At 37.2% G+C, this 15,684-nt stretch overlaps 1 pseudogene; it reads left to right on the top strand.

Moving 5' to 3' along the window:
- Positions 1–8,963: 8,963 nt before the first annotated feature.
- Positions 8,964–9,062, top strand: LOC132305635 (small nucleolar RNA R71; annotated as a pseudogene).
- The last annotated feature ends 6,622 nt before the right edge of the window (positions 9,063–15,684 follow it).

The raw sequence follows: 15,684 nt of genomic DNA, 5'->3' as shown, positions 1-15,684 counted from the left end.
CCATTAAGAAATGAGCATGAACCATCTAGAAAATTACAAGAGCATTCCTTTAAGCATAATGTTTTGACAATATCTATGGCATTAATACACATAAACATGCACCAATAACACAAGAAATAGAGACAAACACATGAACATCTATTCTAGCATACATAGACATATAGATAAAATGAAATGATCAATTCGAAGCATTAAACCACATAAATCATTGAATAAACAAGATCTATATATATAAAAGTGCCTAAACATGTATTACAACACTAATCCCTCAATAATACACAAAATTAAGATGTAGAAAGTATGTTTGGGACTAACTCTAGCCCCAAGAGGATGTCTAGCCACTCATGGTGGTGCTTCTCCAACCCTCAAGGGCTAACTCCATGGTAGAGATTTGCTTCTTGGTTGATGAAGAGTCTCCGATGGTGTCTCTAACCTCTTCCTCCTCTAAGCTTGCTCTCCAAGAGTTCTTACAAGGTATGAGATCATATGATGTGATATGGTATAAAAAGTAATCCTTATCCTTATATAGGTAGGTTAAATGACACACAAAATGAGCTGGGGTCATACACAAAATATTCTCCAATGATTGGATAAAGGACAACTTTTTGTGAGCTGGAGATTTAACTTTTTTGCACTGGAGGAAGTTCGATCGATCGAACCTTGGACTTGGATCGATCTAACATGGCTGAGATCTATTGAACTGAAGTTGGATCGATCCTCAATGGAGGAGCTTTTTGGATAAAAACAAATCTAAGGTATTTTGGAGATATTTTTGGGAAAAGGATAAAAGTGGTTGGTAGGGTGGTACAACTAGATAAGATCAATTATTTGGATAAGGATAAGGTAGTTCGATCGATCAAAGAATGGCGTTGGATCAATCGAACTTCTGAGATCTCTAAAAATGTCATCATGGCTCTGATCCATCTTGAAGTGCTGAGATTGATCATGTTGAATCGATCGAACTTTGATCTGAGATCAATAAGATGTTGATTTCCACCTTTTTCTTCCTTTTGCTTCCACTTGGCTCCTTTATTTGATTTATCCCAGAATTGCTTCATTTCTGCTCTTATTTGGCTGAGTTAGCTTATTTTCGGGATAAGTGCCTGAAAATGGAAATAATTCAAAATCAATCTAAAACGGTAAAGTAAGATAGATAAAGGTACTAGAATGCTTAAGCTTAAGGGGTTTAAATACGCACTTTTCGGGGCTCATCACACCCCCATACTTAAATATTGCTAGTCCCTAGCAATGAACTAGAAAGTAAAGGAATGAAATGAACAACTATACAAGTATGAACTAGAAAACAATAAGTGGATAACGCCACTTTCGTAGGGAACACGATTGCACTTAGCATATGCAACAAGCCTTTTAAGCCCCTAGGTTACCCCTAGTGGACGAGTGAAGTCTCGTGAGGGTTTCCAGAAATGGTACCCACAAACATTAAGCTCATTCTTTCAAAAGAAGCACCAATATTGCAAACAAGCATTGGGAGGAAACTACCTCAAGTATGCAATGTTTCAAACATTTCTAAGCAATTTCCCAAAATCTCAACATCAAGCAAGCAAATATGGTCCTCCATACATTAAGAAAATGATCATGCAAATCAAAACAACTCTAGAATCCTTTTGAGTAAACCAGCATCAAATATGTTGCTATCTAAACCAACTAAAGAATTAATCACATCCTTACCCTCAAACTAGCACACAAATCTAGTACCGATCATCAAGACAAAAAGTGTACCTTTTATTAAAGCTTCATTCATCTAGGCGCGCTTATTCTTTTCACTTATATATATATATATATATATATATAAATTTTTTTAAGATCAAAGATGGAAGTATGGTGCAATGTGTTGATCTATTAAGCTTTCTAGCGATTTATGAGGTCGAGTATTAGGTCAATGAATCCTAAACCAGACGACTTTAGGGCATTAGGCATTCAAATACCCCTATGGACTTACAAGCTCAAATCAATTAGGCTACAAATCAACACAACCTCCATCTAATCATTTCCCACTTCTCACCTTTTAGGAGAAGTCCTCACTTTTTATTGCTTTTGCAACTTTTTTTATTTTTTATTTTTTTTTATTTTAAAGTTCAATTATTAACCTTGAGTTCGGGCCCTCTAACTTTCGGCGCGAGAAGTTCAATGCTTGATGAGGCTAGAATCCCAGCTACTTAGTGAAAAGGGGTTGTTATCCACCTTTCTCAAGAATGAAAGCTTTCAATACACTACTAGCTGAATTGGGATATAACCAATTCAATAATCAACAAAACATGTACCCCACAAATGAATGCTAGTGTGCGCCTGTGCTAATGTAAAATCCTAGAGTGAATCTCAAAACAATCACAAAATCAGGATGATATGGACCACAAGTGCAAACAAGATATCAATCTTTCGAAAAATTTACTCATAAATGGCATCCACAAGGCATACAAGGAGTATTGGATCTCAAGTCAGGCAATTTTTAAATTTTAAGCAATATAGTCCGCAAAAGATCAAAATCATAGCTAGATATGGACCAATCATAGAAAATCTCTCAAATACACAAGTCATGCTCAAATTTTGAATTTAAAAGCTAACACTGTAAAGTACACCATTACCCTCAAACTTAAACAGCACAATATCCTCAATGTGCAAAGAGAACAAAAGGAAAGAGTATACCGGTGCAATTAAGACAAAGAATGGCTGGTATTGGATCTCAAGTCAAGCAATTTTTAAAATTTAAGCAATATAGTCCTCAAAAGATCAAAATCATAGCTAGATATGGACCAATCATAGAAAATCTCTCAAATACACAAGTCATGCTCAAATTTTGAGTTTAAAAGCTAACACTGTAAAGTACACCATTACCCCAAAACTTAAACAGCACAATATCCTCAATGTGCAAAGAGAACAAAAGGAAAGAGTATACCGGTGCAATTAAGGTAAAGAATGGCTGGTACTAAAGTATCCAAAGTAAGTGGCATAGCCCCCCCAAACTTTGGATTAACTGTGGTCCTGAAATTTGGCACTCTGATAAACTCATCAGATAACAAAAAGGGATAATCAGTGCATAGTGGACATGCTTATTGTGTAACATTCTCTCTCACTGTACTCACTGTGATGCATCTGATGGAGTCAAACATACAGGGATAAGAATATAATAGATGACATATATAGCAAAAACATATATAAAGAAAGTAAAGTATAGAGTACATTAAAAGATAAAAGCTAACAGACCACCTGCAAATAATATATACAGTGACAAAAAGATATAAAAAGATAGAAGAAAGTGGAAATCTCAGGTGGACGAGGCAGGACGGGCAGGGCAAGCTCCGCAGATAGCGAGATAAGTCTTGGAGTGCAGTCATGACATCCATGCCGAATGTAGCAAAATTAGCTCGGTGTTCTACATCATCGGCTCGAATGGTAGTAGTATCAGCTTTGATAGCAACCACTACATCCTCAAGAGCCTAAAGATGCTCTCCAAAGCTGGGGGTTTGACTAGGAGCCTCAGGTACGGATGAATTAGAAGAAAGATCCTAAGTCTGCTCCTCCTCATGTATTGGCGACCCAGCTGGAAAGTGCTGCTCTACGTCATCTGCAGGTCACTTTAAATCAATGTCTATGTGCTCGGCAGCTGGACCCACTGGTACATCATCCACTATGGGGTCTATTACTGCTGCCTCAGCTACTACCTCTGCCTCCTTAGCCTCGAGCTCCTCTGCAGCCACTACTGCGTGGTCCTGCAGTCTAGTGATGATAGTATTGTAGCTCTTGTCCTACTCCTTCTTTAAGAAGTGACAGGAACCTTTCTCAGGGTGCTCCCGAGGATGAATAGGACAGCACTGATCAATAAGTATCTGGGTGATGAGGTGGCCAAAAGGGAGAGACTTAGCCCTTCCGGGCTTCTCCTTGCTGATATACTCATCGAAGAGCTTCCAAATCACACTCCAGATGAGCGTTGGGATAGATACCCAGTGGCCTGTATAAAATGCATAGAAGGCTGTCAGATAGTCTCCTCGCCGCTAAATCTTGTGCCCGACCATATATATATTCCGAAAGAGAACGGAATCATAGAATCATAGGTTATCTAGAAGAAAAGTGCGGGTGGCGAAAGTCTCGCCATCGGCATGGTGACCTGTCAAGAAAACTGCCATGTCGGCATAAGAAGGCCTGTATAGCCTCGGATATAGTTCCTATATCTCTAGAGGGTATCGGTATGGACAATAGCATGAGCGGGCTAGCGTGTCCACAGTAATAGTAATCTGATGGCCATTTATAGTAATGACCAGCTCTGCCGTGGTATGCGAGGACGGTCGGAGGTTCTGGAAGAAAATCCGTACCAGCTGCGGGTAGACTGGCTCAGTAAGTGGTGCAAGAAAAGTTGCAAGGCCCCTCTGGATAATATCATGGTAAGCTGATCGGGTCAGTATCGATCTGGAGAAGAAATCTGTGTCGAACACTAACTCATGATCCACTGTCATATGCGCATATCTAGGCGTGGGCTTATTACGCTCTCAAGCTGGCTAAGCTGGTTGGTGTGGTGGAGATGGTAATGGTGAATGCTCAGCTCCAGCAAGCGATGGAGATGGGGACGGTGTAAACGCAGGCTGAGCCGTAGAAGTGGATGGAATATGATCATCCTCAGCCTCATGAGCAGGTGACTGAGGTGGAGTAGGCTGTAATGGCTCCTCTTGTGCATGAGAGGGCTCTGCTGGCTCCTCTATCCTCGGTCTAATATGTCTCTGAGGCCCATTTTGCCTCTTGGCAATAGTCTTGCCCTTACACATGGCCTGAAAAATAATTTAAAAACTTACAAGGGGAGTCAGTGCCAGAATAAAGAATTAAAAGCACAAAATAGAAACATGCATGTCAAATAAGATAGACAAAACATATAGATGACATGAATCTATGCAAGTGATAGGATATGAAGCATGCTAAACAATGTAAGTATAAAATGCATCCAACGTGGAATATCACAAGCATTGGGCATATATGAGATAACATGAACATGATGAATGAAGTGTGTGCATGAGATCTGTGAAGTTCGATCGATCACAAAAAGATTTGAGATCGATCTCAAAAGTTTAATCGATCTGAGAAATTTGAAAAACTAAGTTCGATCGATCTCTTAAGATCGATCTGAGATAGAAGTTCGATCGATCGAACAGTGCGAAGGTGAAAACTGAAAGGTTACCAATCTGTGACTTTGGAAGCACGGAGGCCACATGAACAAGGTCGTGGGCCCATTAACTCATCAAATCACCAATCCTACTCACATAGCATGGCCCATACTCCCACAAATCTAATCAAAACTCAAAAATATATAACCATATATACATATATATACACATATATTCAAACATGCTTCAAGCTCATCAATGGTTGATTTCTTCATCAATATATCATGGATTCAACATTTAAAACACGTATTGAACAAGTGGAAGCTTGAAATCATGAAATATGGCTCAGTTCTTTCCTCAAGTCGTGAGAGAAGATGAGAAGAAGATGGAGATGAAAATCCGAGAGGACAGAGAGAAAATCAACATTTGGATCTTGCCGGAGATTCGCCAGAGAAGATTATGAAGATGGGTGAGTGCAGTGGTGACGGGAATGAGGGACAAGGGTTTGGAGGGTTGGATCGATCTAATGAATCGATCTTGAGACCCTCCAGGTGTATTTTTTAAAAACTTTTCTCGATTAGTTCGATCGATCGAACTGAGATGTCAGATCGATTGAACTTTGATGATCTCTCTTCAAAGTGTTTTTGGAATTTTTAAAATTTTTGAAAAATTAAAAATAAAATTAAAAATTAAAATTGAAAAATAGAAAATATTTTTGGATTTTTTGAAAAATAGAATAAAATAAAGAAAATAAAATCTTTTTGGATTTTTGAAATAAATAAAGTAAAAATCTTTCTCTTTCTCCATTTTTTTCTTTTTTTTTTTTTGAAAAATTAAGTAAATAAAAGAAAATAAAAGAAAATCTTTTTTTTTTTGTGAATATATATACATACATATATATATATATATATATATATATATATATATATTGGAAAAATAAAATGAAATAAAATAAAATAAATATTTTTGGATTTTTGAATATTAAAAAGTCAAATAAAGTCAAACAAAAGTCAAAATAGAGAATTGAAGAACTAAGATCGATTTGAACAAAATGTTCGATAGATCAGACAGAGAACAAAAATATGTAGGTTTTTGGTTCAAAATTTTGGTTAAGTCATGGAACTTGCAGATCGATTGAATGATGAGTTGGATCAATCAAAAAATTTCAGATCGATCTTAAAATGTTTTTGATCGATGAGACAGAGAGCTGAAATATGCAGGTTGATGCAGGCTCCAAATTTTTCTAAGTGTTGGATCTCAAGATCGATCGAATTTTGAAGTTGGATCGATCTAAGGTCTTCTGATCGATCTGAGAATTAGTTCGAACGATGGGACAGAGAAGTGATTTGGATGCAGGTCAAAATAAATTCTAAGTGTTGGATGTAGATGGAAGTTCGATTGATCGGACTCTCATTTGAGATCGATCAAACTTATGCAAAATGCTCAATCACAACATAAAAATCATGCAATCCTAATCACAGTTCCTAGCAATGCATATGAACCAAAAACAAGTATCTAGACTTTGCAAGAAATGAAATTCAAGATAGAAATGAGGGAGGAATAGGGTTTTGACACCCTACGAAATATCGTGCTAGTCTTTAACGTCTCTAGCAAGACATTGGGCTCTTTAGCCCGGATCAAAGATTTTATAATGCATCCCCTCCTTGTTGGGGTAATAGATGCTTTGAACTCCACCCAACAAATAGTTCTTTGAGAACTTGTTGGATTAAGCTCAAGAGAAACTTTTGATCCCTTGTCAACGCAATCACTACCTTTGGGCTTCCATGCCCTTTCAAAGCAGGAATTTGAAACAAGACTTTGAGAATGCAAGGTTGAAGATGATCCTTTTGAAGTTTTGGTCTTACACAAAAGCTCACTTCCTTGACATTGAAGATTATGGCATTTGTCTAAACATTAACCTCTCCTTTATATTTGTCAAATGAATTGGGTGTGGGGTTGAAAATATTCAACTTCACCTTCATGTGGCCAAATGAGATATTCATTATCCCCGTCCTACAATTGATGTTGGCATTAACGGTTGCTAAGAAAGGATGGCCAAGGATGACGGGAATTTGGTTTTTAGGATTGGGGACCGATTCCATGTCAATGACAACGAAATCAACGGGGAAGAAGAATTTTTCAATCTTAATCAATACATCCTCAATTATACCCCTAGGCTTCTTAATGGATCGGTCGGCAAGTTGTAAAACTACTGATGTCAGTTTCAATTCACCTAGGCCCAATTTGACATAAACAGAGTATGGAAGAAGGTTGACACTTGCTCCTAAGTCAAGAAACGCCCGATTAATGATATGATCACCAATAATGCATGAAGTAGTAGGTGAACCGGGGTCCTTAAACTTTGTTAAAGTGTTATGTTGCAAAATTGAGCTTACTTGCTCGGTCGAAACCACTTTTCTTGGTGCTTGGCTCTTGTTCTTCAGCTTTTGGGTGCACAAGTCTTTCAAGAATTTAGCATAAGCCGGAATTTAATTGATTGCATCCAAAAGTGGAAGATTGACTTTCACTTGCCTAAACATTTTCATGATTTCATTGGTTTTTGCCTTTTGCTTGTCTTTCGAAATGGATCCTTTTAAGGTATCTGGAAATGGGGCTTTTAGTTCAAAACTCTTTTTTAAATTTTTCCTTGAAGTCTCTTCAACACAAGAAGATTTTAAATCACTTTGTCTCAAATCATTCTTCAATAAAACCTTTTCAAATTCATTTCTCAGCAAATCTTTCTTCAAATCATCTTCAAAATCATTTTTTAAATCACATTTTGAAGCTTTCTCATTCACAAGATCATGTATATGCAATGAAGGAGGAATGGGATGTGAAACGGGACGGGTGACAACTTGAGGTTGCACCAGTTCACTCTCTTCATTGGACATTTCAACTTGATTGTCCACAATCCTACCACTCCGCAATGTAGTCACCACATTAACATGTTCAATGGTGTGGCCTTCCGATGAGGAATGGGTTTCCATAACACATTGTTGCTTAGGTGGGGCATTCATAGGCATCTTTCCCTTCTCTCTATTATTAAGAGTGCTTGCCATTTGCCCTACTTGGGTTTCTAGCTTCACAATAGATTGAGAGTGGGAATGAAGCAATTGTGTGTTAGCCTCTAAAGTGCCCAAAGCATTCAAAAAAATTTCTTCAAAGGCAGGACTTCTAGCATTTCCTTGGGAATAAGATTGGTTAGGAAAATGAGAGTTAGTAAATTGATTCCCTTGTGATTGATAAGGTCTATAACCTTGGGATCCTTGGTTTTGAAGTGGAGGTGGAATGTACTTCCCTTAAAAACTGCATTGGGAATGGTTTGAGCCCTCTTCCTAGTTTTTCCAAGAGAAATTCGGATGATTTCTCCAACTTGGATTATAATGAGTACCATAAGGATTGTTCCCTTGGTTCACAAAAGCTGCATTGACTTATTCATTAGGTTCATTTTACACTTGTCCGTGAAGAAAATGAGAAGTAGAATAAAGAACACTAGAACAAGTCATACATGTTTCATTTATTGCATGATGAGAATGGTTAGGGAAGGAAGATACTTGGTTCTCCGAGTTTTGGTTAATCAAAAATTGATTAAACCTTTGAGATAAAGACTTCATTTCGGCGGCTATTTCATTTGAATGGTCGACTTGATGTAAGCCAACATTTTTCCTAACTTTTGAATTTCTACCATTCTTGGATGATAATATTCTATGCAAAGAATTTTCACTCATGCTCTCATAAAGAGACACGTTATCCTCATGCTTATCAATGTATAAGCCACCCATGGAAGCATCAACCATGCCTTTGTAATTTTTCGATAAGCTCTTAAAGAAATATTGAACTAATTGCCATTTGGGCATGTCATGATGTGGACACTTCCTAAACAATTCATTGAAGCGTTCCCATGCCTCATGAAACGTTTCTCCATCCCTATGTGAAAATTCTCGAATTGAGGTTCTCATGGCATTGGTCTTAGAAACCGGATAGTACTTCTTCAAGAACTCTTGTTACATTTCTGCCTAAGAAGTGATTGAAAAAGGCCTAAGATTGTTAAACCAATACTTTGTCTTGTCTTTTAAGGTGAATGGAAAAAGTTTGAGTCTTAAGACCTCTTCCAGCATGTCCGTATATTTTACGGTGGAACACACTTCTAAAAACTCATCCAAATGCTTGTAAGGTTCTTCACTTGGAAATCCATGATAGTTAGGAAGCATTTGAATGGTTTATGGCTTAATTTCATAGTGATGTGCTCTAAATGGTGGCAATTGAATGCATGTGGGTGCATTGTATTCATTAGGCACATTGTGATCTCTTAAAACAAGTGGAGGATTAGCCATTTGATGTGTAACATGGGCACCTTAATTTTGATTTCTTTGAATGATGCGAGGTTGTGGAGCATACATTGGCCTTGGCATTTCAAATGGAACTTGGCCTTGTCGTTGTTGTGGCTGGTGAATGAATGGCCTAGGCATGTCTAATGGTGATTGAATGTTCTTATGATGCACATTTGGATGAAGGATATCTTGTTGGTCTATGTGACCAAGGTCCTCTACATGCTCTTCATTATGGCCTTCTATTGATGTAATGGATTGGGTAGAACTAGAACTTCCTCTTCCCCTAGGATTTCTAACTACGGATTCAAGATGTAAATCAAGAGGGACAAGAGTTGGTCTCAATGATCTACAACCATGCATGCACAATGTAAAAACACATAAAAACAATGAATGAACAAACACTTCGACATCACAACAATTTAATAAATCTTCCTCCACAAACACTTAACCCATACTCCTATGCTTTAACAATAATGATGCAAAGAACAATTAAGAATGCCTCCACGCGGGCTCACGATTTATCTAAGAATTTAAAAACAACAAGCCTCCACGCGGACCGACGATTTAACTAAGGGATTGAGTAAGAAAAAGCTCACAAAGGTCCTTTAGCACTTCAACTCTAAATTTATAGTTTAGCTTAGCATAGCAATTTTTTAAATTTTTTTTAGCATTTTTCCTTGCTTGCTTAGCTCCTTTGCTTAGATGTCCTTTGCTTGCCTCCTAGCTCAATGCTCATTGTCAAAGATGAACAAACACAATAAGTAATCACAAGAAAAAAATAAAAATAAAGTAAAGATACAATCAAAAGAGTATTAATTCCTAATTGATTCCACAAATACGACATTGCCTAATCCCCGGCAACAGCGCCAAAAACTAGTGGCAGCTATGTCGTCCTCCTACCACAAGCTTAGAAAGTGTGCATTTAGGCGATGGCCAAGTTTTACAAATATAGAGGCCACTATTACCTTCACTAAAAATATAGTTAGTGTGAGTAGAGATCGTCCCAAGGGATTGGAGTTAAATTTGGTTGTGGAATCGCTATTAGGGTTAGTAGGTCGAGTGATCAAACAAATGGTTGGTTGGTTGATTAAGCTAGAGAGCAAATTAAACTAAATAATTGAATGCAATAAAGAGTAAGTAAGAGAGGGAGAGTTCTTGGGGTTTAGAGGTCACCACCAAGCAATGCTTTTCTATACCCTTAATAAGTGATTAATGAGGGAAATGTGTGTTGCAATATTGATGTGTGTGTGTGTTTGGTTGATTCAATTAGCAAGGGTGACCAATTAAGCATACATTGTCTAATCTACATGTGAAAAGCACAATATATCTAGCAATTAAGTATATATAGTCTAAATAGTATGTGAAAAACACAATATATCTAGCAAGTCATTAATCCTTTCATTAAGCTCACAAGCCAAATAAACCACAAGGTTAGAGACATATGCTACTTGCATTCAAAAGTATAGAACATCAAATAACAAGCATGGATTGTCCTCCCATCTAACAACTATGCTACCATTACACTATAATTAAGCTAATGACATGAAATTAAACTAATTAAGTTAAGGGAGAGGCATAATCCATCAATAAATGAGTATGAACTATCTAGAAAATTACAAAAGCATTCCTTTAAGCACAATGTTTTGACAATCTCTAGATCTATGGCATTAATACACAGAGACATGCACCAATAACACAAGAAATAGAGACAAACACATGAACATCTATTCTAGCTAACATAGACATATGGATAGAATGAAATGATCAATTGGAAGCATTAAACGGCTTAAATCATTGAATAAACAAGATCTATATATATAAAAGTGCCAAAACATGTATTACAACACAATCCCTTAATAATACACAAAATCAAGATGTAAAAAGCATACTTGGGGCTAACTCTAGCCCCAAGAGGATGTCTAACCGCTCATGGTGGTGCTTCTCCAACCCTCAAGGGCTAACTCCATGGTAGAGATTTGCTCCTTGGTTGATGAAGAGTCTCCAATGGTGTCTCTAGCCTCCTCCTCCTCTAAGCTTGCTCTCCAAGAGTTCTTACAAGGTATGAGATGATATGATGTGATCTGGTTTAAAAAGTAATCCTTATCCTTATATAGGTAGGTCAAGTGACACACAAAATGAGCTAGGATCATGCACAAAATATTCCCCAATGATTGGATAAAGGACAACTTTTTGTGAGCTGGAGATTTAACTTTTTTGCACTGGAGGAAGCTCGATCGATCGAACCTTGGGCTTGGATCGATCGAACGTGGCTGAGATCTATCGAACTGAAGTTGGATCGATCCTTAATGGCGGCGCTTTTTGGATAAAAACAAATCTGAGATATTTTGGAGATATTTTTGGGAAAAGGACAAAAGTGGTTGGTAGGGTGGTACAACTGGATAAGATCAATCATTTGGATAAGGACAAGGTAGTTCGATTGATCGAAGAATGGTGTTGGATCGATCAAACTTTTGAGATCTCTAAAAATGTTATCATGGCTTTGATCCATCTTGAAGTGTTGAGATCGATCATATTGAATCGATCGAACTTTGATCTGAGATCAATCGAAGATGTTGATTTCCACCTTTTTATTCCTTTTGCTTCCACTTGGCTCCTTTCTTTGATTTATCCCAGAATTGCTTCATTTCTGCTCTTATTTGGCTGAGTTAGCTTATTTTCAGGATAAGTGCCTGAAAATGAAAATAATACGAAATCAATCTAAAATGGTAAAGTAAGATAGATAAAGGTACTAGAATGCTTAAGCTTATGGGGTTTAAATATGCACATTTCAGCGCTCATCGTTACGCCTCTGTCGTCAAATAGTAGATGTATGGAAGAATTTAGAATTTCTATCCCCCAACTACAACCATTGAATCTGAAATTTCTAAAACCAATATAATTCCTCCTAGCACCAAGAAGACTGTAACTGACATTCCACTTGAAGCACTTATTCATGATCATAATCATCCACATTCTCTTTTAAGTGTTTCAATCTACTTTCAGCTTGTTCAATCTAACACCGAGAATTAGAATTTGTGGTTCGAACCCATTGGATCAAAGCTTTCTTACAAGATTTAAGTTTTTTTTTTACCATCGGTACATGCATGACCAAGAGATTGGCACACTCCATGTATTCCTAACGGTGTCAACACACATAGGATTAGACACCCATCTAGCATCAAAATAGAATTGGCGAGGTTTCATATGAAAGGCCGGTACAAAGTCAAGAAGCATAGCACTATAATCAAATCCAGCGACTGTAAAGTGGTAGAGTCGAGCCTAAGGAAACATTTGACACAGATGCTTACTAGCTAAGGCGCGATCCAAACGTTCTTGAATATTGAAGAAGCCTCTATGGTGATTACTCCACGTAAAGGATATCCCTCAAATCCCAAATCCAAGAGTCCACAATCATTCACCAAATTTATAAAATTCTTTAAAACCCAATATGGTTTAGGAATTCCACCTCATTTTTCCATAGGTGATAAAATATCATTAAAATCACCTATAATAAACCACCGATCACCCCATAAATTGTGCATTCTTTTAAGATACTCCTACTGTGCTGCACGAATGCCATTATCAGTACTAACATAAATAAAAGTAAGAAACCAAAAACCTTTCCTAGCTGAACACAACTCCACTATAATTTGAAACTCATAAAAATCAACTATTCTAAATAGGTTATCCATCTGCCAAAACAAAGCAAGACCCCCATTCTCCCCAACTGAAGAAACACACCAAACAAAATCCACCTTTTATCTTCGTTTTAGCCTATGAAGTTTTCGTAATTTAGTTTTAGTTTCAAGGAGAATAATGGCATCCGGACAATGAGCCCTTTTAAGGTTCAGTAGTTGCCGAACAATGATAGGATTTCCCACCCCTTTTGATGAACCACATATGGATAAAATAATTCAGAAAACTGACTTTGGAAGTACCTGAAGAAGACGCAGTACTGTTGGAAGAGTGTAGAGGCTGCAAATTAATATTATCCATTTGGCAAGACCCATGAAGTACTAGATGAGACGGTCCCTCACAACATGACTCCCTAATTGGACCCAACCCATTACTCAACATCTGGGCAGAGTTGGAAGCCCAACTGTAGTCTAGAGCATGGCCCAACTGTAGTCTAGAGCATGGCCCAACATTTCAGAGATGTCTTGGGATTCGTGCACAGTAACCATATAATCATTTGCCGGATAATTTATCGGCCAAGCCCCCAAGAACACAAAAATGAGCCCAAATAGCAGCAACAACAGGACTAGAAGGAAACCAAAAGACCTGTGTAGAGACCTGCCAAGAAAATTACGCTCACAATGGTATAACACGGCCATCCCGCCTTGTCAGCCCACAGCAATTAAAGGTCAAAACATCCCACAAACAAATTGCACCAAAACCACAACATAGACGCGATCAATCCAATGAAATAACCAAAGAACTCAAAGACCAAACAATGAACTAGTAGAAACTATGAGAAGGAGATGAGATAGCTGATGCGACCCGAGCGTGTGCACAAAATAATGCACAACACTTTGAGTTTGGAAATTAGTGTCAAATGGGCATCATACTTTAAATTTATAAACCACTTAACACCTATACTATGTAGTATGAGTGAGAAGGGATCGTCCCAAGAGATTATACGTGTTGAAATTTAACTTCAACTCTAGCGTATCACAAGATTGCAAAAGATAGAGATTGGTTGATTAAACTAGAAAACAATTAATTAAAATGAAAGTGAAATAAAACTAATTAGAGATAGGGATTTAAGAGATATGAAGAGAGGACTTAGGGTGTTGGAATCTCCATTAAGCTCGTGTAATTAACCACTTGCTTTCCATTAATGGGGAATACATTGTTGTGAACAAAATGTGACTACAAATTGCAATATTAAGCATGGACCATCTAATTTATGTATGAATTATCTACCTAAACTAAGTGTAGCACAACCCATCAATTTTAAGCATGACCCATCTAAGTAGCAACAATTGTAGCACACATCAATGTAGAGAATCATGGAATTTGCAATAATAAGCCATGGAATATCTAAGCAAGCATAGATTGTCTATCGACCAACAAGCATGAATTCAATTGTAGAACAACCCCATCAAGTATAACTATAAACCATCAAATTAATTGACAAACCCATTCAATGAAAACCCATGCTTAGCCATCACTAAATCCTTAATTAATCACACATAGACATGCAACCAACATAGAGAACCTAGTGTAGAGATTAATTCCCAAATTATCACACATAAGACAACATGTAATCAAATAGAGAATCAATAGAAAGAATTAATCCATATGAATCATGTAAGAAATAATTCCTAATTTAATCACACATAGACATGTAAATAAACTAGAGAATTAATAGGAAGAATTAAACCATATAAATCATAGAAATATACCAAGATTCATTAAATTCACAAGGTTAGAACTCTAATCACAACAATATATATAAATCCCCAAAATTAGAAATACAAAGGTTTAGATTACACAAGACTTAGGGCTCATCCAAGCCCTAAGTGTAGATCTAGCCAATCATGGAGGAGGTAGATATGGTCATGAAATCAAGCTCCAAATATGGCTCCATCTTCTTCTTCTTCTTCTTCTTCTTCTTCTTTGAAGCTCTAGAGATGGAGAGAGAGAGTGGTCTAGAGATGGATCTTGAGATGTGCCTCCACTTCCCTCTTTTCTTCTAACCCTAATCTCTAATTTTGCTAGAGAGAAATAAAAAATATAATGTAAAAAATAAAAAAGATAAAAGGCTTCTTTATAAATGGGTCACTTCCCTTTATATAGAAGGTCATTTTCTTAGTCATTAAGTCAGGAATATAGGCCCAAAAATATCTAATCCCGTACTATATGATAGGTGGACTTTTGGGCGTGCACGGAATAAGATAGCTCGCTGCCAGCAATGTTCGATCGATCAAACTTTGATTTTCGATCGATCCAACTTTTAGCAAAAGTTCGATCGATCCAACTTTGATTTTTGATCCATCCAACTTTGATCGATCTCACTTTTCTGATCGATATCACTTGGCAGCTTTTCAAGATCAGCCTCTTTTTGCTTAAAATCAGCCTTCTTTTGCTCCAAATCCTCTCCAAGACTTAGTTCGACTCCAAAAAGGCCTTAAGAAACCATTTTTTGCCCATTTTAACATTATTGACCTGTAATAGACAAAAACACAAATAAGTACTAAAACGAGTAAATAAGATAGATAAAGTTCTTACAATACTCAAGC

This window comes from Cornus florida, unplaced genomic scaffold (genome assembly GCF_030987335.1).
Source record: "Cornus florida cultivar Cherokee Brave unplaced genomic scaffold, ASM3098733v1 CherokeeBrave_3.0.0_Hap2_Chr04, whole genome shotgun sequence".
NCBI classification, from domain to species: Eukaryota; Viridiplantae; Streptophyta; class Magnoliopsida; order Cornales; family Cornaceae; genus Cornus; species Cornus florida.
The sequence above is the reverse complement of the archived record's forward strand: the minus strand, read 5'-3'. Positions and strand labels throughout refer to the sequence as shown.